We start from the raw sequence: 24381 nt of genomic DNA, 5'->3' as shown, positions 1-24381 counted from the left end.
GAGAGCTCCCCCTTCTGGCCTCCCAACTCTATTTTGGTGAGGTTTCCCTTTATTAATTTTCACAACTTTCTCCTGTAGAAATCCCCCAGCAAAAAAAGTCTATTTCCTTTTCTTTTAGGAGGTTTCTCTGCGTTAATGGATGCTCCCCCTTGTTAGAAATTTTCAGCCCGGAGTTAGACTTACTGAATTGGCAATTTTGCAGGTGGTGCTCTTCAGTCCCTTTTTAACAAATCCTTCGAAAGAATCTGATGCAAGTTAAAGGCGGAGAGCCACTGCTGGAGTTTTCTTCCTCAGATACGTGAACTAGCTTTGCAAGTTTGGGAGATGACTGGGGGGCGGGGCTGGCCCCGGACGCTACTTCATCCGATCGGCACTAGGACCCCGGCGCCGGGGACCGGGTCTCGCAGCTGCCGTTGCGCCCGGGGAGGGGTTGTACTGTTCCGGGAGCCGGGCCTCCAACTCGACCCGCCCCTGGAGGCGGACCCGAGTTGACTTAAACTCTGGGGCCGCCAGGCGCTGCGTTTTCCTCCGCTCGCCCTGGCTGGGTTGTGTGCTCGTTGGTGAGTTGGGGGTGGGGGGGCTTGGTTCCCGGCCGGCACTCGCACATCTTCTCTGGTCTTGGCTGGGCTGGGGGCACCGGGAGTCCAGGCGTCTGCGGGCGGGGCTGGGCGTGCGGCGGTGAGCGCTTTTGTTCTGTGGCGGGGACAGAGTGGCGGCTGCAGGGGCTCCGGGGGCTCGGGCCTCGGGCCCACGGTGAACGCGCCCCGCTGGCCGCCGCCCAGAGCTGGGCGGGCCCGCTGGGCTCGGCTTGTTGCCCTCCCACGGCGCGGGGCCGGTCCGGAGGAGCCGCGGACTCAGAGCCTGACCCAGAGGGCGGCGCCTCGCCGTGTGTTTTCTGTGGATCGCCTTACTCTTCACCGTAGAGGTCGCGGGTGCAGACTGCGAGGACGCATTTTGTTAAATTCCAAGGCAATTGGTTAGGCTGGATGTGAGAGTGGCTTATGTTGTTATTGATTTCCTGTCGCTGGCTTGAAAAAAAGATCTTTGTTTTGCATTTATTTTTCTAGTGTTTTCTTCCTCCCCACCCCCATTATGCAGAACCTCCCGAAACAGAATTGCTTCGCTTGCATCTCCAAGTGGCCCGCGAACGCGCTTGTGCCGGAGACGTTTTCTGTTCCTCTGCAATAGTTAGTCCCTCGAGGCATTTTTAAATGCACAAATGCGTACAGATTTTAGATGTTCTCGAGGGACGCGAATTCCTTAAGCAGATGACCTTAGGATCCTGAGTTCAGCAAGCTTCCGGAGAATCGTTTCACTGAAAACAATTTGTAATACTTCTAGTGCCTGTAATCAAAATAAAGAGAACAGCAAGTGATGGGGATGAGCTTGGGTGCATTTAAATAGGCGGGTCGCAGAGCTTGTTTGGGGATTTTTCTGATTAATGCGTTAGCTGTAAACCACAGTTAAGTTTTAGTATTATTATGCATGAGTTAAGGTTTTACTTATTTTTTTTTTACTGTATAGTTGGCTTCTTGTTTACTAATCCAATAAAGAATTAAGTTAAAGTGTTGTTTAGCGTGATAAAATAATAGTGGCCCAGGAGGAGCGCACGTGAATTATCACTTAAAAAGTGAACGGTATTTTAAGGCAGACCCAGTTTGTTTCTGTTACTTTGCCTTCTTAATAAGAATTCAGTAAACTTAGTTTGCTTTTGGTGCAACCTTAAGGAACAGTTTGCACAGCAATGTCGTATCAAGTAAACAGATTAGTGCGTATTTTTATTACAAACTTAATGTGAACTTTATATAAATAAAATTCAACTATAATTTTCGTATTAAGTTATATATTATATATTTAAGTTTTATATTAAATTATTATCAGTTATAAAGTGTTTCTTGCTGTTCCTAGGACCAAAGAAGTAAACACTGTGGAGTGATACTGACACGTTTGGAAGGAAATGGGAACATATACAGTAATGAATGAGTAATATCATATTTAAAGGTAAGCGTGTCTCCTCTAAGTAGTCTAATTTATCTGTTGTGGAACAAAATTATTAAGTTGAATCAGCATTGGTTAAATATTAAACTATAGGATGCTGTGGATTTGACGTCAAAGCTTGAGAAATATGGTTGGCATAGCATGGAGAATTCAGCTGTTCATCTTTGCAAGAAAAGCAATAGAAGATGATGGTGAGGTGACTGTGGTCTAAGTTACTGAGGAAGAGGTCTACTTAACATTATTCTCTACATGGTTTGTTTATTTTATTTTTTAAATTCATCATATGTGGCACATGGGGTTGGAGGAAGGCAGCACAGAGCAGAACTCTGGGAGAACCATTCCCTGAAATATAAACCTATAAAGCCAAAGAGGTCATTTCAGGGTTTCCATCCTGTAAACTCCAAGTAGTGTTAGGAAATCTGTAATGATTAAGACCATGGTCCCTGCAGTCAGACTGCTGAGCGTCAGATTTTGGCTCTACCACTTGCCATCTCTGCAACCTTGGGAGAATTATTTAACTTCTCTGCCTCAGTTTTCTCATCTTCTGTGAAATGGGGGTAACCATAGTACCTAGCTCGCAGGATTGTTGTGATAAGTTAATGAGTTTGGTAGATAGAACACACTTGGAAGAGCTCCTGGTAAATGGTAGGTGCTTAATAAATCTTAACTGTTGTCATGAGAAGAAATATATTTTATGGCCTAAGAAAATTAACAGTGTCTTACAGGAGATTCAGTTTGCTCATTTAAGTGCTAAATCAATTTATCGAGTTTGTGTTGATTAAACCCTTGACTGTAGATGATGTTGGAGGTTCTGTTTTTGTAAGGAAGTACCAGACACAACTCTGTTTTTTACCTGCAGCCGTATTTTTTTAATTAATTAATTAATTAATTTTTGGCTGTGTTGGGTCTTTGTTGCTTTGCGCAGGCTTTCTCTAGTTGCGGCTATGGCTTCTCATTGCGCTGGCTTCTCTTGTCGCAGAGCACAGGCTCTAGGCTCGTGGACTTCAGTAGTTATAGCATGCGGGCTCAGTAGTTGTGGCTCGCGGGCTCTAGAGCGCATGCTCAGTAGTTGTGGTGCACGACTCAGTTGCTCCGCGGCATGTGGGATCTTCCTGGACCGGGGCTCGAAGCCGTGTCCCCTGCATTGGCAGGAGGATTCTTAACCACTGCGCCACCAGGGAAGCCCTAAAGGTACAATCTTAAAAAAAGAAATGTAATCTTGTGGACCTTTGAAGAATTCTAAGTGCTTTGTTGACAAACAGCTATGTAGTGTGTCTATGCTTGATATCCTAAGTGTGCTTGTAAATTGAAGGGCAGTGTTAGAGCCTAGCCTGTTGAGGTAAATGTCTCAAGTGATTGCAGAGATTAATGACAGTCACTAAGATTTTCTTGAGATGTGTTAAATTACAAGACTTCATTTGTAAATAAAATCTTAACCTGTAGTTAAAATTGTGGTTAAAGAAATTATATTGTCCGCTTAGGTTTCAAGAAACAAAAAATCATACGCAAACTTTTTTAAGCCCCCAAAGAGAATTTATTGGATCACATAACTTAAGAGTTCATGTGAGAAGATATACAGATTGCCAACAAACACAAGAAAGGATGCTCAACATCACTAATCATTAGAGAAATGCAAATGTAGGTGATACTTACAATGAGGTATCACCTCACACCAGTCAGAATGGCCATCAAAAAGTCTACAAACAATAAATGCTGGAGAGGGTGTGGAGAAAAGGGAACCCTCTTGCACTGTTGGTGGGAATGTAAATTGATACAGCCACTATGGAGAACAGTATGGAGGTTCCTTAAAAAACTAAAAATAGAACTGCCATCCCACCCAGCAATCCCACTACTGGGCGTTTACCCTGAGAAAACCATAATTCAAAAAGAGTCATGTACAACAATGTTCATTGCAGCGCTATTTACGATAGCCAGGACATGGAAGCAACCTAAGTGTCCATCGACAGAGGAATGAATAAGGAAGATGTGGCACATATATACAATGGAATATTACTCAGCCATAAAAAGACATGAAATTGAGTTATTTGTAGTGAGGTGGATGGACCTGGAGTCTCATACAGAGTGAAATAAGTCAGAGTATGCTAACACATGTATATGGAATCTAAAAAAAAAAATGTTACTGAAGAACCTAAGGGCAGGACAGGAATAAAGACGCAGACATAGAGAATGGACTTGATGACACAGGGAGGGGGAAGGGTAAGCTGGGACGAAGTGAGAGAGTAACAATTGACTTTATATACACTACCAAATGTAAAATAGATAGCTAGTGGGAAGCAGCCGCATAGCACAGGGAGATCAGGGAAGTGCTTTGTGACTACCTAGAGGGGTGGGATAGGGAGGATGGGAGGGAGACACCAAGAGGGAAGAGATATGGGGATATATGTATACGTATAGCTGATTCACTTTGTTATAAAGCAGAAACTAATACACCATTGTAAAGCAATTGTACTCCAATAAAGGTGTTTAAAAAAAAAAAGTTCATGTGGCTTGACTTTCAGGTTTGGCTGGATCCAACATTTGAATCTGAAAGCAAGTTTTAAAGACTTGAGACACTGTCTTGAAGTTCTGCTGTCTTCTTTGGCATTGACTTCATTCTCAGGCACAGTTCCCCCTTCATTGGGTAGCCCTAACATCTCCAGGTATATAGCCAGTCAGCTTCAACTTGCACAGAGCATGTCTTTGGTCTGGTTGCTCTGCCAGGTCTATAATTATATTAGTGCTTATCGTGTCATGTGCCCATGTCTGTGCTAACAACTGGGAAATGTTTTGTTTTTTTAAACTGTAGTTTACAGATATAATTCATATATCATATTCATATAATTCAGTTTATTCACTTACAGTGTACAGTGGTTTTGCATATATTCACATAGTGTGCAAGCATTACCACAATCACTTTTAGAACATATTCTTGCCCCCCAAAAGAATCTCTACTCATGATACTCTCCATATATTCTCTATACTCTCCATTCTCCCCCAACCCACGCATTTCCAGGCAACCGTTAATCTAGTTTGTCTCTAGATTTGTGTATTCTGAACACTTCTTATAGATGATGTCATGTGTGATCTTTTATGACTCTTTTCTCACCTAGCATGATGTTTTCAAGATTGATTCATGATAAGCATGTATGTATTTCATTCCTTTTTATTAGCAAGTAATAATTCCATTGTATGGTTATGCCACATTTTGTTTTCCTTTCATCAGTTAACACATTTGGATTGTTTCCACTTTTTGGCTACTCTGAATAATGTTACTGTGAGCATTCATGTACAAGTGTTTGTATGGGCATACATTTTCAATTCGTGTATGTATATATCTAGGAGTTGAATTTTTCTGTCATATCATATGGTAACTATTTTTGACCTTTTGAGAAATTGCCAGACTGTTTTTGATGAACCATATACATTCTCAGTAGTAACAGCAATGCATAGGAGTTCCAGTTTGTCCACATCCTTATTAACACTTGTCTTTTTGATTGTAGCTATCATAGTGAGCATTAAGTGGCATCCTGTGATTTTATTAATGATGTTGAGCATCTTTTTGTGCATATTGCCTATTTGTATATCTTTGGAAAACCTGTCTATTCAAAACCTCTGTTAACTTTAAATTCAAGTTGTTTTTATATTATTGAGGTGTAAAAGTTCTTTATATATTCTGGATTCTAGTTTCTTCCTAGTGATCATATATATGAGGGTTTGTTTTTGGATTCTATTCCATTGATCATTGTCTATCCTAGTTCAGTCCCACATGACTTTGTTTACTCTAGTTTTGGGGTTTTTTTTTAGCCATTGGTATTAGTTATTATAATTAGTTGTTGCATAATTACCCCAAATATTAGTGGCTTAAAACAGCAAATAGTTATTATCTCATATAGTTACTACTGTGGGTCAGGAATCAGGGAATGGCTTAGCTGAGTGGTTCTGGCTCAGGGCTTTTCATGAGGCTGCTGTCAAGATATTGGCAGGAGCTGCATACAGTTTTTGAAGGCCTAACTGAGGCTCAGGGATTTGCTTCCAAGATGGCTCACTCACATAGCTGTTGGAAGGAGGCTGTAGTTTTTTGCCATGTGAGTATCTCCATATTTTGCCTGAGTGTCCCGATGGTGTGACTGCTGGCTCTTCCCCTTCTCATCAGGTCCTTTCAGATGGGCAGCAGCATCACTGGAAACCACAGAGGTTCAAGGTACAAGGAAGGAAGCCTTGCAAGATCATCAGTACCATTAGAGAGAGCGCAAAAAAGCTAAAAAGCCTCCCAGTGTGATGTGCGGCCTTGCTCAGTGGTAGCTCTTCTTATTAATTTGCAATTACTATTTTAAGATCTGCTGGTAGTGGAGGTTCTCCTGCAGATGTTGGGGGGGGTTGCTGTGGCTCACGGGGACAAGGACGTTGGCAGTAGCAGTTCTGGGAAATACCCGTTGGCATAAGGCCCCACCAAAGAGCCTGTAGCAGTTTACTCTAGCTTTGTAGTTTAAAGTTTTGAAATTGGTAAGTGTGAGTCCTTCAACTTTATACTTTTTCTCAAAATCAATTTTAGGGTCAGGTTCTCAATTTCTGCAAAGAAGACATCTGGGACTTTGGTAAGGGTTGTAATGAATCTGTAGACCAATTTGAGGAGTAGTGCCACCTTGAGAGTATCAAATCTTCCAGTCTATGAATGTGGGATGTGTTTCCATTTATTTAGGTCTTTAATTTCTTTTGGCAATGTTTTGAAATATTCAGAGTGTACAATTTTCACTTTTCGTTAAATTTATTCCAAAGTATTTCTTTCTTTTTGCTGTTACTGTAAATGGACTTGTTTTCTAGATTGTTGTATAGAAATAAATTTGGTTTTTGTATATTGAGCTTGTACTAGGCAACCTAGTCAAACTAGTTCTAGTTTTTTATTAGTTGGATTCCTTACAACTTCCTATATACAAGATGATGCCATCTGTAAGTAGAGGTAGTTTTATTTCTTAATTTCCAATCTGGATGTCTTTTATTTTTTTTCTTTTTGCCAAGTGCCATGGCTAGAACCCTTCCTACAATGTTGAATGGAAGTGGCAAGAGCAGATATCCTTGTCTTGTTCCGGATCTTGTAAAGGGAAAAACAGGCTTTAAAGCTGTGGCTTTTTTGTAGATGTCTTTTACCCAGTTGAGGAAGTTCCCCTTTGTTTCTAGTTTTAGTGTTTTTATCTGAAAGGGTGTTGGATTTTAGGATGCATTTAATTTCAGTCGTAGTAGATGCTTTTTCTACATGTGCTTGAGATGATCATGTTGTTTGTGTCCTTTATTCTGTTGATGTGTTATATGACATTGGTTCAACATAAAAAATAAAAAAATCAATCTTGCATTTCTGGGAAAGTACCAGTTGGTCATGGCATATACTTACTTTTATATGCTGTTATATTTGGTTCGCTAGGATTTTGTTGAAGATTTTTGCATCTATATTCATAACAGATTGTTCGGTAGTTCTTTTTTTCTTTTCTTTTTTTTTTTGCGGTATGCGGGCCTCTCACTGCTGTGGCTTCTCCCACCGCGGAGCACAGGCTCTGGACTCGCAGGCTCAGCAGCCATGGCTCAAAGGCCCAGCCGCTACGGGGCATGTGGGATCCTCCCGGACTGGGGCACGAACCCATGTCCCCTGCATCTGCAGGTGGACTCTCAACCACTGTGCCACAAGGGAAGCCCATGGTCTGTAGTTTTATTGTGATTTTATGTATTTATTTATTTTCTGATTTTAGTATTGGCCTCAAAATTGATTTGGGAAGTATTCCCTCTTTTATGTTTTAGAAGAGTTTGTAGAGTGGGTTTTAAATGTTTAAATTTTTGGCATGAATCACCAGAAAGCCATCTGGGCCTAACCATTTCTTTTTGGGTTGTTTTTTGGTTACTAATTCAATTTCTTTATGGGTCTGTTCTGATTTCCTGTATCTTCTTGAGTCATTTTTGGTCAGTGTGTCTTTTGGGATTCTCTGCACCCAATTCCAGTGTGTGTGTTTGTGTGGGGGGATCCCCACCGTACTACCAACAAGCAGTTCTCTGGGGACATCAGTTGGGTGTCCTACAATTCAACTTGTTACCAAGTGCAAACTCCCTCTACTTGCTGCACGACAGGCCAGTAAATTGGGAGACGAGGTGTTGAGGGAAGGAATATGACTTAATTCCGAAAGCCGGCAGATGGAAAAGATGGCAGACTAGTGTCTCAAAAAAACCATCTTGTTGGGATTTGGATGCCAGTTTCGTTCATAGAACAGAGACGGGGAGATGAGGAAGTGAAGTAAAAAGGCCATAAGTTTTGCAAATATCCCCTGGAATGGCAAGCCTCAGGGAGGGGATGTGTTAATTTCTTCTTTCTTGCAGCCATCCACAGGTGGACAGGGTCTGGACACTTAACATTCAGGGGTAGGGTTCCCTGAGACAGGCCATTATGTATAGACATTATCCTTTTAGTGAAAAAAAGCAGTGGAAAGCAAAGGTTAAATAAAGTAAAAGAACCAGATCCAACATGTAGTTAGATTTGGCTCTTACCTGTTACAAACTCAGTTCTGACACTATCTACCCAGAAATGCCAGCAGATTCCACAGGTTGAAGCCTCAGTCCCACAAGTTGCCTCACCCCCCACTTCACATGCACAAGCCTATACTGTCACCTGTGCTTCTGACTGGGTACAGATTGGAGGTTCCCAGGACCAACCCTCTCCTTTTTTTTTTTTTCTTTACATCTTTATAGGAGTAAAATTGCTTTACAATGGTGTGTTAGTTTCTGCTTTATAACAAAGTGAATCAGTTATACATATACATATGTTCCCATATCTCTTCCCTCTTGCGTCTCCCTCCCTCCCACCCTCCCTATCCCACCCCTCTAGGTGGTCACAAAGCACCAAGCTGATCTCCCTGTGCTATGCGGCTGCTTCCCACTAGCTATCCGTTTTACGTTTGGTAGTGTATATATGTCCCTGCCACTCTCTCACTTTGTCACAGCTTACCCTTACCCCTCCCCATATCCTCAAGTCCATTTTCTAGTAGGTCTGTGTCTTTATTCCCATCTTACCCCTAGGTTCTTAATGACGTTTTTTATTTTCTTAGATACCATATATATGTGTTAGCATACGGTATTTGTCTTTCTCTTTCTGACTTACTTCACTCTGTATGACAGATTGTAGGTTCATCCACCTCACTACAAATAACTCAATTTCGTTTCTTTTTATGGCTGAGTAATATTCCATTGTATATATGTGCCACATCTTCTATTTCCATTCATCCGATGATGGACACTTAGGTTGCTTCCATCTCCTGGCTATTGTAAATAGAGCTGCAATGAACATTTTGATACATGACTCTTTTTGAATTATGGTTTTCTCAGGGTATATGCCCAGTAGTGGGATTGCTGGGTCATATGGTAATTCTGTTTGTAGTTTTTAAGGAACCTCCATACTGTTCTCCATAGTGGCTGTACCAATTCACATTCCCAACAGCAGTGCAAGAGTGTTCCCTTTTCTCAACACCCTCTCCAGCATTTATTGTTTCTAGATTTTTTGATGATGGCCATTTTGACTGGTGTGAGATGATATCTCATTGTAGTTTTGATTTGCATTACTCTAGTGATTAATGATGTTGAGCATTCTTTCATGTGTTTGTTGGCAAACTGTATATCTTCTTTGGAGAAATGTCTGTTTAGGTCTTCTGCCCAATTTTGGATTGAGTTGTTTGTTTTTTTGTTGAGCTGCATGAGCTACTTTTAATTTTGGAGATTAATCCGTTGTCAGTTGCTTCATTTGCAAATATTTTCTCCCATTCTGAGGGTTGTCATTTGGTCTTGTTTATGGTTTCCTTTGCTGTGCAAAAGCTTTGAAGTTTCATTAGGTCCCATTTGTTTATTTTGTTTTTATTTCCATTTCTCTAGGAGGTGGGTCAAAAAGGATCTTGCTGTGATTTATGTCATAGAGTGTTCTGCCTATGTTTTCCTCTTAAGAGTTTGATAGTTTCTGGCCTTACATTTAGTCTTTAATCCATTTTGAGTTTATTTTTGTGTATGGTGTTATGGAATGTTCTAATCTCATACTTTTACATGTACCTATCCAGTTTTCCCAGCACCACTTATTGAAGAGGCTGTCCTTTCTCCACTGTACATTCCTGCCTCCTTTATCAAAGATAAGGTGACCATATGTTCGTGGGTTTGTCTCTGGGCTTTCTATCCTGTTCCATTGATCTGTATTTCTGTTTTTGTGCCAGTACCATACTGTCTTGATTACTGTAGCTTTGTAGTATAGTCTGAAGTCAGGGAGCCTGATTCCTCCAGCTCTGTTTTTCGTTCTCAAGATTGCTTTGACAATTCAGGGTCTTTTGTGTTTCCATACGAATTGTGAAATTTTTTGTTCTAGTTCTGTGAAAAATGCCAGTGGTAGTTTGATAGGGATTGCATTGAATCTGTAGATTGCTTTGGGTAGTAGAGTCATTTTCACAATATTGATTCTTCTAATCCAATAACATGGTATATCTCTCCATCTATTTGTATCATCTTTAATTTCTTTCATCACTGTCTTATAATTTTCTGCATACAGGTCTTTTGTCTCCTTAGGTAGGTTTATTCCTAGATATTTTATTCTTTTTGTTGCAATGGTAAATGGGAGTGTTTTCTTGATTTCACTTTCAGATTTTTCATCATTAGTGTATAAGAATGCCAGAGATTTCTGTGCATTAATTTTGTATCCTGCAACTTTACCAAATTCATTGATTAGCTCTAGTAGTTTTCTGGTAGCATCTTTAGGATTCTCTATGTATAGTATCATGTCATCTGCAAACAGTGACAGCTTTACGTCTTCTTTTCCAATTTGGATTCCTTTTATTTCCTTTTCTTCTCTGATTGCTGTGGCTAAAACTTCCAAAACTATGTTGAATAAGAGTGGTGAGAGTGGGCAACCTTGTCTTGTTCCTGATCTTAGTGGAAATGGTTTCAGTTTTTCAGCATTGAGGACGATATTGGCTGTGGGTTTGTCATATATGGCCTTTATTATGTTGAGGGAAGTTCCCTCTATGCCTACTTTCTGCAGGGTTTTTATCATAAATGGGTGTTGAATTTTGTTGAAAGCTTTTTCTGCATCTATTGAGATGATCATATGGTTTTTCTCCTTCAATTTGTTAATATGGTGTATCACCTTGATTGATTTGCGTATATTGAAGAATCCTTGCATTCCTGGAATAAACCCCACTCAGTCATGGTGTATGATCCTTTTAATGTGCTGTTGGATTCTGTTTGGTAGTATTTTGTTGAGGATTTTTGCATCTATGTTTATCAGTGATATTGGCCTGTAGTTTTCTTTCTTTGTGACATCCTTGTCTGGTTTTGGTATCAGGGTGATGGTGGCCTCGTAGAATGAGTTTGGGAGTGTTTCTCCCTCTGCTGTATTTTGGAAGAGTTTGAGAAGGATAGGTGTTAGCGCTTCTCTAAATGTTTGACAGAATTTGCCTGTGAAGCCATCTGGTCCTGGGCTTTTGTTTGTTGGAAGATTTCAATTTCAGTGCTTGTGCTTGGTCTGTTCATATTTTCTATTTCTTCCTGATTCAGTCTTGGCAGGTTGTGCATTTCTAAGAATTTGTCCATTTCTTCCAGGTTGTCCATTTTATTGGCATAGAGTTGCTTGTAGTAATCTCTCATGATTTTTTGTATTTCTGCAGTGTCACTTGTTACTTCTTCTTTTTCATTTCTAATTTTACTGATTTGAGTCTTCTCACTTTTTTTCTTGATGAGTCTGGCTAATGGTTTATCCATTTTGTTTATCTTCTCAAAGAACCAGCTTTTAGTTTTATTGATCTTTGCTATCGTTTCCCTCATTTCTTTTTCATTTATTTCTGCTCTGATTTTTATGATTTCTTTCCTTCTGCTAACTTTGGGGTTTTTTTGTTCTTCTCTAATTGCTTTAGGTGCAAGGTTAGGTTGTTTATTAGAGATGTTTCCTGTTTCTTAAGGTAGGATTGTATTGCTATAAACTTTCCTCTTAGAAATGCTTTTGCTGCATCCCATAGGTTTTGGGTCATCGTGTCTCCATTGTCATTTGTTTCTAGGTATTTTTTGATTTCCTCTTTGATTTCTTCAGTGCTCACTTCGTTATTAAGTAGTGTATTGTTTAGCCTCTATGTGTTTGTATTTTTTACAGATCTTTTCCTGTAATTGATATCTAGTCTCATAGCGTTGTAGTCGGAAAAGATACTTGATACAATTTCAATTTTCTTAAACTTACCAAGGCTTGATTTGTGATCCAAGATATGATCTATCCTGGAGAATGTTCCATGAGCACTTGAGAAAAATGTGTATTCTGTTTTTGGGTGGAATGTCCTATAAATACCAATTAAGTCTATATTGTTTAATGTATCATTTAAAGCTTGTGTTTCCTTATTTATTTTCATTTTGGATGATGTGTCCATTCGTGAAAGTGGGGTGTTAAAGTCTCCTACTATGAATGTGTTACTGTCGATTTCCCCTTTTATGGCTGTTAGTATTTGCCTTATGTATTGAGGTGCTCCTATGTTGGGTGCATAAATATTTACAATTGTTATATCTTCTCCTTGGATCGATCCCTTGATCATTATGTAGTGTCCTTCTTTGTCTCTTGTAATAGCCTTTTTTTTAAAGTCTATTTTGTCTGATATGAGAATTGCTACTCCAGCTTTCTTCTGATTTCCATTTGAATGGAATATCTTTTTCCATCCCCTCACTTTCAGTCTATATGTGTCCCTAGGTCTGAAGTGGGTCTCTTGTAGGCAGCATATATATGGGTCTTGTTTTTGTATCCTTTCAGCCAGTCTGTGTCTTTTGGTGGGAACATTTAATCCATTTATATGTAAGGTAATTATCGATATGTATGTTCCTATTCCCATTTTCTTAATTGTTTTGGGTTATTTATTGTAGGTCTTTTCCTCCTCTTGTGTTTCTTGCCTAGAGAAGTTCCTTTTGCATTTGTTGTAAAGCTGGTTTGGTGGTGCTGAACTCTCTCAGCTTTTGCTTGTCTGTAAAGGTTTTAATTTCTCCATCAACTCTAAATGAGATCCTTGCTTGGTAGAGTAATCTTGGTTGTAGGTTTTTCTCCTTCATCACTTTAAATATGTCCTGCCAGTCCCTTCTGGCTTGCAGAGTTTCTGCTGAGAGATCAGCTGTTAACCTTATGGGGATTCCCTTGTGTGTTATTTGTTGTTTTTCCCTTGCTGCCTTTAATATGTTTTCTTTGTATATAATTTTTGACAGTTTGATTAATATGTGTCTTGGCGTGTTTCTCCTTGGATTAACTTGATTAACTCTTTCCTTTCCCATATTAGGGAAGTTTTCAACTATAATCTCTTCAAATATTTTCTCAGTCCCTTTCTTTTTCTCTTCTTCTTCTGGAACCCCTTTAATTCGAATGTTGGTGCGTTTAATGTAGTCCCAGAGGTCTCTGAGACAGTCCTTAGTTCTTTTCATTCTTTTTTCTTTATTCTGCTCTGCGGTAGTTCTTTCCACTATTTTATCTTCCAGGTCACTTATCCGTTCTTCTGCCTCAGTTATTCTGCTATTGATCCCATCTAGAGTATTTTTAATTTCATTTATTGTGGTGTTCATCATTGCTTGTTTCATCTTTAGTTCTTCTAGGTCCTTGTTAAATGTTTCTTTCATTTTGTCTATTCTATTTCCAAGATTTTGGATCATCTTTACTACCATTATTCTGAATTCTTTTTCAGGTAGACTGCCTATTTCCTCTTCATTTGTTAGGTCTGGTGGGTTTTTACCTTGCTCCTTCATCTGTTGTGTGTTTTTCTGTCTTCTCATTTTGCTTTTCTTACTGTGTTTGGGGTCTCCTTTCTGCAGGCTGAAGGTTCGTGGTTCCCATTGGTTTTTGTGTCTGTCTCCAGTGGCTAAGGTTTGTTCAGTGGGTTGTGTAGGCTTCCTGGTGGAGGGGACTAGTGCCTGTGTTCTGGTGGATGAGGCTGGATCTTGTCTTTCTGGTGAGCAATTCCACGTCTGTTGGTGTGTTTTGGGGTGTCTGTGGACTTATTATGATTTTAGGCAGCCTCTCTGCTAATGGGTGGGGTTGTGTTCCTGTTTTGCTAGTTGTTTGGCATAGGGTGTCCAGCACTGTAGCTTGCTGGTCATTGAGTGAAGCTGGGTGCTGGTGTTGAGATGGAGATCTCTGGAAGATTTTTTCTGTTTGATATTATGTGGAGTTGGGAGGTCTCTTGTGGACCAGTGTCCTGAAGTTGGCTCTCCCACCTCAGAGGCACAGCACTGACTCCTGGCTGCAGCACCAAGAGCCTTTCATCCACACGGCTCACATCACAAAAAGAGGAAAAGGGGAAAAAATAATAAATCTTGCTCTCAAAGTCCACCTCCTCAAATTGGGATGATTCGTTGTCTATTCAGGTATTCCACAGATGCAGGTACATCGAGTTGACTGTGGATATTTAATCCGCTGCTCCTGAGGCTGCTGGGAGAAATTTCCCTTTTTCTTCTTTGTTCACACAGCTCCCGGGGGTTCAGCTTTGGATTTGGTCCCGCCTCTGCGTGTAGTTCGCCGGAGGGTGTCTGTTCTTCGCTCAGACAGGACAGGGTTGAAGGAGCAGCTGATTCGGGGGCTCTGGCGCACTCAGCCCAGGAGGAGGGAGGAGTTAGGATGCGGGGCGAGTCTGCGGCTGTAGAGGCAGCAGAGGCCAGCGGGACGTTGCTCCAGCCTGAGGTGCCCTGTGCATTCTCCCAGGGAAGTTGTTCCTGGATCCCGGGACCCTGGCAGTGGTGGGCTGCACAGGCTCCCGGGAGGGGAGGTAGGGATAGTGACCTGTGCTCGTACACAGGCTTCTTGGTGGCAGCAGCAGCAGCAGCAGCCTTAGCGTCTCATGCCCGTTTCTGGGGTCCTCGCTGATCGCCGCGGCTCGCGCCCGTCTCTGGAGCTCCTTTAAGTAGCGCTCTTAATCCCCTCTCCACTCTGGACCCCACGGCCACTGGCTGGTCCACTGTGTTCAGGAAATTCAACAGGAACCCTGGCAGCTCCTCAATGTCTGCTAGTATTGGAGGGTGTCCTGCAGAGGCTGGGGGTGGCGCTGTTTCATCGTGGGGAAAAGGATACTGGCAGCAGAAGTTCTGGGAAGTACTCCTTGGTGTGAGCCCTCCCAGAGTCTGTCCCCAACCCTCTCCTTGAACTTCAGACACCAGTCTCAAGCCCAGGTTGATGCCTGTATTTCTGATTGATTGGTAAGAGGTTCTAAGACACCCCCCCTCTGTTCAATTAATTTGCTAGAGAGGCTTACAGAACTCAGAGCAACATTTTACTTACTAGATTACTGGTTTATTGCAAAGGATATTAAAGGATACTGTTACACAGTACTCAACTGAGTGAATTTGAGGAACTAATTGGCTTTTTTCAACAATTCATGAATTGAGAGTAAATTGGAGCTCGAGGAGCTGTACAGAATGGAAGCCTTTTATAGAAACCGGGGCCAGAGAAGGAGGTTATTAGCAAAAGAAAAGAAAGTATTGTTTCAGGCAAGGTTACCTCACTAGTTCTGACAAGGAAATTCCAGAAATTTAAGTCCTGGGAGATTTTGAAACTGCAGTTAAATCTTAGTTTTTTGTCCTGGGGGCAAGTGGCTCCAACCTAGGGCCTGTTTTTTTTTTTTTTTTTTTTTAACAATAGGAATCATCAACCAGATGGAAGAGATGTGTAGGGTGAAGTACATGGGAGAAAGGGATGTGGAGCTTCCATGCCACTTCTCCCCAGATCATGTGTTCATCAACCCTGAAGCTCCCCAACCCTGTACTTTGGGGTTTTTATGGAGACCTCTTTACACAGTCATGATTGATTAAATCACTGGCCATTGATGATTGATTCAACCTCCAGCTCCTCTCCCCTCCTGGAGCTGTCAGAGTTTGCAGCAGAGAAAGGTTTATTGCAAGGCCATGCAAGGAGATGAGGAGGCTCATGCCCTGAAAAGTCTTGAGCTCCCTGAAGGGTTTCAGCAAAGCATTTTTAAAGGCCAGGTGATTGGGGCGGGGCTCTCAGGGTATGTGATCAGCTTGCGCACAATTCTCTGATTGGCTGATGGTGAGGCAGCAGGGTGGGGTCACAGGGGTTAACCTTATCAGTCCCTCGTTCCAGAAGGCCTGGGGATACGTGCTTATGATCATCATGTAGTTTGTCCAACAACTCAGGAAATTTGCATCAAATACTATTATCTAGGTACTTCAGAGAGGAGCTAAAGCAGAGGATATGGGGGAAGGCCTGTCGCAGGAAGGCCCCATAGGGTCCTGCTGTGTTACAAAATCATCTGGTTGGTTCTCCTGGCACCCAGCCTCCATCCTTAGGTGCAGTCAGAAAGTCACCTCAGTGACATAACAAGACACCTTTATCACTCTCACTAAGGAAAATCCGAGGGTTTTAGGAGCTTTGTGCCAGAAATGGGGATGAAGACCTAATAATGTATTTCTTTTTATAAATTACAGTATCACAGGGGTTTGTCCTTTTCATCCAAATGATCTGAATATACTGGCATACAGTTGTTCATAGTGTCTCTTTTTACATGTAAGGTTGGTAGTAATGTCCTTATTCCTGAGTTTAGTATTCTCTCTTTTTGTATTCTTGTGGCTAAAGTTTATGACCACAAAGGATACAATATAGGACCAACAGGAAGAAGATGTGCATAGGCAAAGTCCATAGAAGTCAGGTGTGTGCTTCCAGATTCTCCCTCCATTGAGAGCTGCATGGACATGCTTTCTCTGCAGCTGGAGACTGCAGGAACACATGGTCTCAGGAAGCAATTATATACAGTAAAAATTCTTAAAGACCCTAAAGAACATTTGTTTATGTAGGTTACATCAACATTTACTGCATTAAAGACTGAAACAGGAATTTTTAAAAACTATTTTATTTAAAAATAACAGTAGGACTTCCCTGGTTGGCGCAGTGGTTAAGAATCCGCCTGCCAATGCAGGAACCACGGGTTCGAGCCCTGGTCCAGGAAGATCCCACATGCTGTGGAGCAACTAAGCCCATGTACCACAACTACTGAGCGGGCACTCTAGAGCCCGCGAGCCACAACTACTGAGCCCATGTGCCACAACTACTGAAGCCCGCATGCGTAGAGCCCGTGTTCCGCAACAAGAGAAGCCACCACAATGAGAAGCCTGTGCACTGCAATGAAGAGTACCCTGCACTCGCCGCAACTAGAGAAAACCTGCGCTCAGCAACAAAGACCCAACGCAGCCAAAAATAAATAAATGAATAATAATTTAAAAAACCGCAGTAAATCCTTACATGTTAATATAAATGTTTTCCAAAACAACACAAAACACTAGTGAAAAGAGTGGCATTGATTTGTATTTTTGCAAATCTCTTTAATGTCTGGTTAATAGTTGGATTCTTATATCTGCTTCTGCATTCAGTTTCTTGCTACATGTTACTTTAGTTGAAGTAGTTGAAGGATGTTTATTGGATGACAGAAATTCATCTTCAGTAGGTCACTCTTTCATTATGCTCCTAAAGATTCACTGCTACAATTTCTATCAGTTTTTACATTTTCCTTCTATATGATCATGTCATTGGGCAAAGTGTTGTGGCTAGCGTGGCTTAGAGCACGGGATTATTTACAGCTGAATGGTGGGCATTCCTTCTCATCCAGCAGAACTTGAATGGCTCCCCTATGCTGGTGGGGAAGGAAGACAGTACTGATCATGGGGGTAGGGGGCGCTCGGAAACCATTAATCTAATTTACTCCAGACTGTTGCCATCATCTTCAGTATAACTACAGGCCAATGGAAGATCTTAATCTAGGGACACTTAGAAACTCAGCAGCTGCTGACTTTGGGAGTGGATGTCCTTGGAGCTGTGTCCTTGGGCAAAGGCCCGAATACCTCATCCTATTAGTCATGATTTCTCATGGTTTCCTGATTAGAACCCTCTTGTGTACATTTTTTAGACTGTAGTTATGGCTCTGAATTTAACTGCTTGCTGGATCTGTCATCCTTTACTTGACCCTGCTGACAAGAAGGTATATTTTGTCCTATATGTTTCTTCTGGTACTTGAGGTCTCTTTGCATCATTAATCTTAACCTCCAGTTTTATAGAATCTGAATCTTAACCCCATGACAACAAAATGCCTCTGTTGTAGTTCTTGGAATCCTGTCAACAACCTGGGACTACCAGAGCAAACACTGTAATGCGCCTGTTATGACAGTGGTAACTAACAGGGAGGAGAAGATTTTTATCAGATTTCTCTTCAGAGGCATTTCAGCATACTTTATGGGAACTGTTCACTTCTACTCAGGGGGTTTGTCTACCTCAAGAGGCACAGAATTGCCTCATTCCTATTGTAATAAGTGATGCCTTTTTCCTAATGCAGTTTGTACCCCAATAGAGTATTGTTAAGTAGCTTATACTTGCCTACCAAATATTAATCATCTCTACTTGAGGCAGTTGTCAGGGATTTCCAGATACTTGAGACCACTGCCCCTCTAATGGGTCATGTTTCCTTGAGGTGGGAACCTAGAGGGTCCAAATGAGTTGCTTGGCAGAACTCCAAGGAAGGATAACTGACTTCTTCTTGTGTGTGCTCTGTGATCTTTAGTTCCCACTTTAGGGAATAATACACCTAGAAAAGGTGGTCTGCAATTTGTCTGACCTCTACTATATAAGACACAACAAACTAGTGTAAACTTTCTAGCCCCAGTGATCATCGCATTGCTCTGAATTGCCTGCTGCCCATCATGATGAGTGCCAACACCTCATGCTGTACCGAGATTAATCAATCAGGAAAATGAGAGCGATTTATTCCCGCTTCTCCCTTCTCCCAGGAGAAAGCCATGTTGCTCTGACTGGTGAACCTTGATGGCATCTGGGACATATGGGGAACCTGGTTGTGGCCTGGTCATCCTGCTGAGAGTCACTGTCTAGTCACTCTTACCCAGTGTTACCTAAGAGGAAGTATAATTAAGTAGCGTATCTGATTGTGTTGGCCTGTGCTTCTGTATCGAATTTGGAGCTAGGTACCTGAAAGATTGGAGAGTAGACATGTAGGTGAACAACTTCACCATGGGGCTCTGATGACCTTTCTTTTCCTTTAAAAGTTTCACAGGCAAAGCTTAGCTTAATCTCAGTCTGACCCACACTTTGGCAGGACACCCCACAGGTCCTCCTGGCAGCCTCCTGAGAAATGCCACAGTGTGGTTTCTCTTTCTCCCTAGTTCCACTTGCACTCAAGACTTGACAGCCTCCCTTCCCTTGGGGTATAAGTGCAGGCTGTGAAATGACTGCGGTTTACAGTTCTCATCCGCCTTGGTATTACCTAGTGGGACTAGGGACACTGAAGTTGGTTTTGCTGTTTGAGTGGGTAAAAAACTACATAGGAATCCATTCAGTCTTGTCTCCTTTCTATCTGCAGCAGTGTAGAGAGCCGACCTAACAGCTGGGATAGTGGCCCTGCCAGCCGCGGCGCTCCTGCTTAGGACTGCTTGGCTTCGTGCATTTGTTGTGACCATTAAATGTATTTATTCAAAACAGTTCTTGACATAAATTTTCAAGTGTTAGCTGTTACTATTTATAAGTTGTGTTATAAAGGTAGAATTTAGGGTAGTCTATTCTTGAAAACCTAATTCAAGGACTGATAAAAGCCTTATTTCTCTTAGGACTAAGGACACAAAAAGTCAGAGCTGGAATAGGTTGAGTAAATCTTGATACTTTAGGAATTCCTCAGAAGTGGGTTTTACCACTTACGTGTTGGTATTTGTGGTTTTGTTGATTTTAAAGAAGAATCTGTAGCTTTTTCCATTGGAGATGAGTTTTGCAATGAAAAATACTGGTTTTTCCTCAATTTATTCACATCAGTGGACTCTCCAAATAAACACATTAGAAGTGGAACTAAAGACATAAGGGAAGGTTCCAATTTAAAATACCAGAAGAGATATATGTTTTTTTCAGGTATGAGAAGAGTACTATACTTTTTAAGAAATCTTGTATTTTTGAGGTACTGAAATGCTTACAGATGAAATCATGTAATGTTTATGGTTGACACAGATGTGAAGGGAGGGGTGGAGACTTTTTCCCATTTGCAGGTTTAAATAAGGACTTCTGTTTAACTTGGTGTTCAGCAGTTATAGATAACGTTTATTCATTTGACAAACATTTATCGAAGCCTGCTAGACAACTGTCTAGATATGCATCTTTTTTTTTTTTTTTTTTTTTAAATTTCCGGGCCATGCCACGCTGCATACTAGTTCCCTGACCAGGGATGGAACCCGTGGCCCCTGCAGTGGACACCCAGAGTCTTAACCACTGTTCTGCCAGGGAAATCCCTAGATATGCATCTTTTGCTTTGCCCTGAGACAGTTTTTTTTTTTTTTTTTGCGGTACGCAGGCCTCTCACTGTTGCGGCCTCTCCTGTTGTGGAGCACAGGCTCAGCGGCCATGGCCATGGCTCACGGGCCCAGCCGCTCCGCAGCATGTGGGATCTTCCCAGACCGGGGCCCGAACCCGTGTCCCCTGCATCAGCAGGCGGACTCTCAACCACTGCGCCACCAGGGAAGCCCCCAAGACAGTCTTTTTAAAAGCCTATCACTTTTGGCTTTTAATAGCATTGTCTTTCACTATAATAATGTTCCAGTTTCTTTGATAAATTAATGGTTACCCTTGCATATAAAAAAATTCTTGATGTGGCTTAATTTGCCCTTTCATGTTCTGTTTCTTACTACTTTGGCCTAAAGTAAGCCTGGCCATGGCAAACCATAATATAATAGGTCCATTTCAGTAGAGTTTTTTCTCTTGGTGGTTGTAAGTACTTGTGCATTTGTGTTGAAGATAGATATTAATATGATTATTCTTCAAACGTATGATTTTTAGGTTATTTTTTGGTTTGTAATTTTCTGTAATAAGGCTGACGTCAAATAAAGGAGGCTTTCCAGTTAAACCATATTTGCATTGTATGGATATAGAATATTTTAAAATAAAAAAAACACAAGCCTTTTCTTAACGTTAGTAAGATCTTTATGAAGATTTTATGTGAAAATCCACATGCATTGTTACATTTATAGTCTACTGCAGCCATTCACTTCCCTTTTTTTCCAGCTTCACTAATTCATCTTAATTTCACAGTTTACAACTTGCTATTTACAACTTCCTATGCCATGGATTTTAGTGACTTGCTTTCTTCCCACTTTTCTCATAGGAAGTAATAGTAATAATATATATAAGATTTCAATCCAGAGACTGTCAGACCTAAAGATAGACTTTAGGGGTTTTTTTTAATTAAAAATTTTAAAAGACTGTTTTTGTGATGACACACAGGAAGCCTCTATGGACTCTCTCTTTGGAATAGGAGTATATTAATTATGACTCTAAATCCCCCCAGTGTAGACCATAGCACTTTATCAATGTCAACACACCCGGGCTGCTTGCCTCCCTTCCCAGTGAGGGCCACCACAGTTCATCAGCATCAACATATTAGTATTGCTTGTTCTCCAAACCATAAAGCCTACAGCCAGATGGGTGGGTTAGTAGAGCCAAATTTTGTGTGGCTATATCAAGGATCATTATTTACAGTTTGCTAATTTGCCTATACCTATTCACAGTTAGGAAGATTCCCCACAACAGAATATAAGAGTCCTGTGCTTTCATAGCTTGCTGGCACATACACCTGTCACTGGGCTGCTTGCTGACCCTTTTGCCACTTGACAAGAGTACATGAACTATTGGATCCAAACCATAGTAAATGCCAGAGAGGAGAGAACCTTAAAACTACAAAGCAGCCAATGGACAATTGTGCACTAACCTGCAACCTAAAGTACTCCAGTTTTTTGATTTTTTTTTTTTTTAATCTGCACTGGAAACTAGAAATGTGGGTGTATATAATATGTTGAAAACTCCTATTTCCTTGTAGATTTTTTTTTTACCGCCCCCCCCCCCGCCAATTCTGTTCACTATTGAAAGTGGGGAATTGAAGTCTTTGACTCTTGGTGAATTGCCTATTTTTCACTTTGTGTTTTGCTTCTTGTATTTTTTTATATAAATTTATTCATTTTTAAAATATTTTTGGCTGCATTGGGTCTTCGTTGCTGCATGGGCTTTCTCTAGTTGCAGAGAGCGGGGGCTGCTCTTCGTTATGGTGAGCGGCCTTCTCATTGTGGTGGCTTCTCGTTGCAGAGCATGGATTCTAGGTGTGTGGGCTTCAGTAGTTGTGGCTCACGAGCTCTGGAGCGCAGGCTTAGTAGTTGTGGCACATGGGCTTAGTTGCTTTGCAGCATTTGGGATCTTCCCAGATCAGGGCTCGAACCCGTGTTCCTGCATTGGCAGGTGGATTCTTAACTACTGCACCACCAGGGAAGGTCCCTACTTCTTGTATTTTAATGCTCTCTCTTTTTTTAAATTTAATTTTATTTATTTATTTTACTTTTGGCTGCGTTGGGTCTTCGCAGCTGCGCGCGGGCTTCTCATTGTGGTGGCCTCTCCTGTTGTGGAGCACCAGCTCTAGGTGTGTGGGCTTCAGTAGTTGTGGGTCACAGGCTCAGTAGTTGTGGTGCACGGGCCCAGTCGCTCCGAGGCATGTGAGATCTTCCCGGACCAGGGCTTGAACCTGTGTCCCTTACATTGGCAGGCATATTCTTAACCACTGCACCACCAAGGAAGCCCTTAATGCTCTCTTAAGTGCATATATATTTATAGTTGTTATATCTTGCTTGGTGGACTGACCCTTTTATGGTTATAAAAAGTCCCTCTTTAGTAACATTGTTTTAGTGTATTTTTTCTGAAAATTAGTATAGTCATTCTCCCTTTATTGTGACTATTGTATGCCTAATATCGTTTTTTTAATCCTTTTTTAAAATTTATTTATTTATTTATTTGGCTGTGCCGGGTGTTGGTTGCAGCTCAAGGGATCTTTGTTGTGGCATGTGGGATCTTTAGTTGCAACATGCGGGATCTTTTAGTTGTGGCACGTGAGATCTAGTTCTCTGACCACACCTGAGTCCCCTGCATTAGGAGTGCAGAGTCTTAACTGCTGGAACACCAGGGAAGTCCCTCTTTTTTTATCCTTTTATTTCCAATCTGTTTTTATCTTTGACTCAAAGGTATGCCTATTGGAGACAGCATATAGTTAGCTAGCCATTTTTAAAAAATATAGTCTGACATTGTCATTTGGATTGTTTAATCCACTCACTTTTTTTTTTTTGTTTTTGTTTTTGCGGTACGCGGGCCTCTCACTGTTGCGGTCTCTCCCGTTACGGAGCACAGGTTCTGGACGCGCAGGCTCAGTGGCCATGGCTCACGGGCCCAGCCGCTCCACGGCACGTGGGATCTTCCCGGACCGGGGCACGAACCCGCGTCCCCTGCCTCGGCAGGCGGACTCTCAACCACTGCTCCACCAGGGAAGCCCAATCCACTCACTTTTAATGTTATTATGATATAGTTGGATTTACATCTCCTGTTTGTACTTTTTATTTTCTGTCTCATATCTTTTTGTCCCTCACTGTTTTCTTTTGCATTAAGTGAATATTTTGTAATGTAGCATTTTAGCTTCTTTAATAATTTTTCAGTATATTTTTTTATTTTATGGAATCACAAATTACTTTATTTTATTTTATTTATTTTTGGCTGCATTGGGTCTTTGTTGCTGCGTGTGGGCTTTCTCTAGTTGTGGCGAGTGGGGCCTACTCTTTGTTGCGGTGCACGGGGCTTCTCATTGCAGTGGCTTCTTTTGTTGTGGAGGGTGGCTCTAGGCACATAGGCTTTAGTAGTGTTGGCTCATGGGCTCTAGAACACAGGTTCAGTAGTTGTGGCGCGTGGGCTTAGTTGCTCCATGGCATGTGGGATGTTCCCAGACCAGGGATTGAACCTTTGTCCCCTGCATTGGTAGGCGGATTCTTAACTACTGTGCCACCAGGGAAGTCCCACCTTTATTTTTTTTTTTAATATGTATTTAATTTTGGCTGTGCCAGGTCTTAGTTGTGGCATGTAGACTTCTTAGCTGTGGCATGCATGTGGGATCTAGTTCCCCAATCAGGGATTGAACCCCCGCCCCCTGCATTGGGAGCCTGTTGGAGTCTTACCCACTGGACCACCAGGGAAGTCCCACAAATTACTTTTAAAAAAATCATATTTGTTTTTACCTTTAAAGGTCTTAAGCATTTAACATCTGATTTGTTATATTTGTGATTTTTAACCAAGTTAAAAGACTGTCACTGGTGTGGGGGGGGGGAGTAGAGAGCTGAATAATGTAGGGCCCAGTGAGGTTATTTGTTGTGTTTTTTGAGTACCAGTAATCCTGGCGTATGTGCATGTGTGTGTGTGCCTGTGTATGTGTAACTGACTTAATCCAGTTAGAGACAGGTTGATACTGGGAATACAGGGAAAGGGAGTAGGATTCTCTCTCTCTCTCTCTCTCTCTC

The 24381-nt window shown here is 41.5% G+C and overlaps 1 protein-coding gene across 6 annotated transcripts in view; it reads left to right on the top strand.

Annotated features, from left to right (window-relative positions):
• Positions 1-434: 434 nt before the first annotated feature.
• RESF1 (retroelement silencing factor 1) overlaps positions 435-24381 on the top strand; it is a 38567-nt gene continuing 14620 nt past the window's right edge. For 3 of the 6 annotated variants that reach the window (XR_011377762.1, XM_030830422.2, XM_030830420.2), the window contains exons 1-2: positions 435-560; positions 1909-2001. The gene's annotated coding sequence lies outside the window, so the exon portion shown is untranslated. Of the gene's footprint in view, positions 561-898; positions 2002-6151; positions 6297-24381 lie in introns of those variants that run through there. The other 3 variants (XM_060306049.1, XM_060306050.2, XM_030830421.3) reach the window with 3 other exon arrangements.

This window comes from Globicephala melas, chromosome 10 (assembly GCF_963455315.2).
Source record: "Globicephala melas chromosome 10, mGloMel1.2, whole genome shotgun sequence".
NCBI lineage: Eukaryota > Metazoa > Chordata > Mammalia > Artiodactyla > Delphinidae > Globicephala > Globicephala melas.
This window is presented reverse-complemented; position numbering and strand designations above follow the sequence as displayed.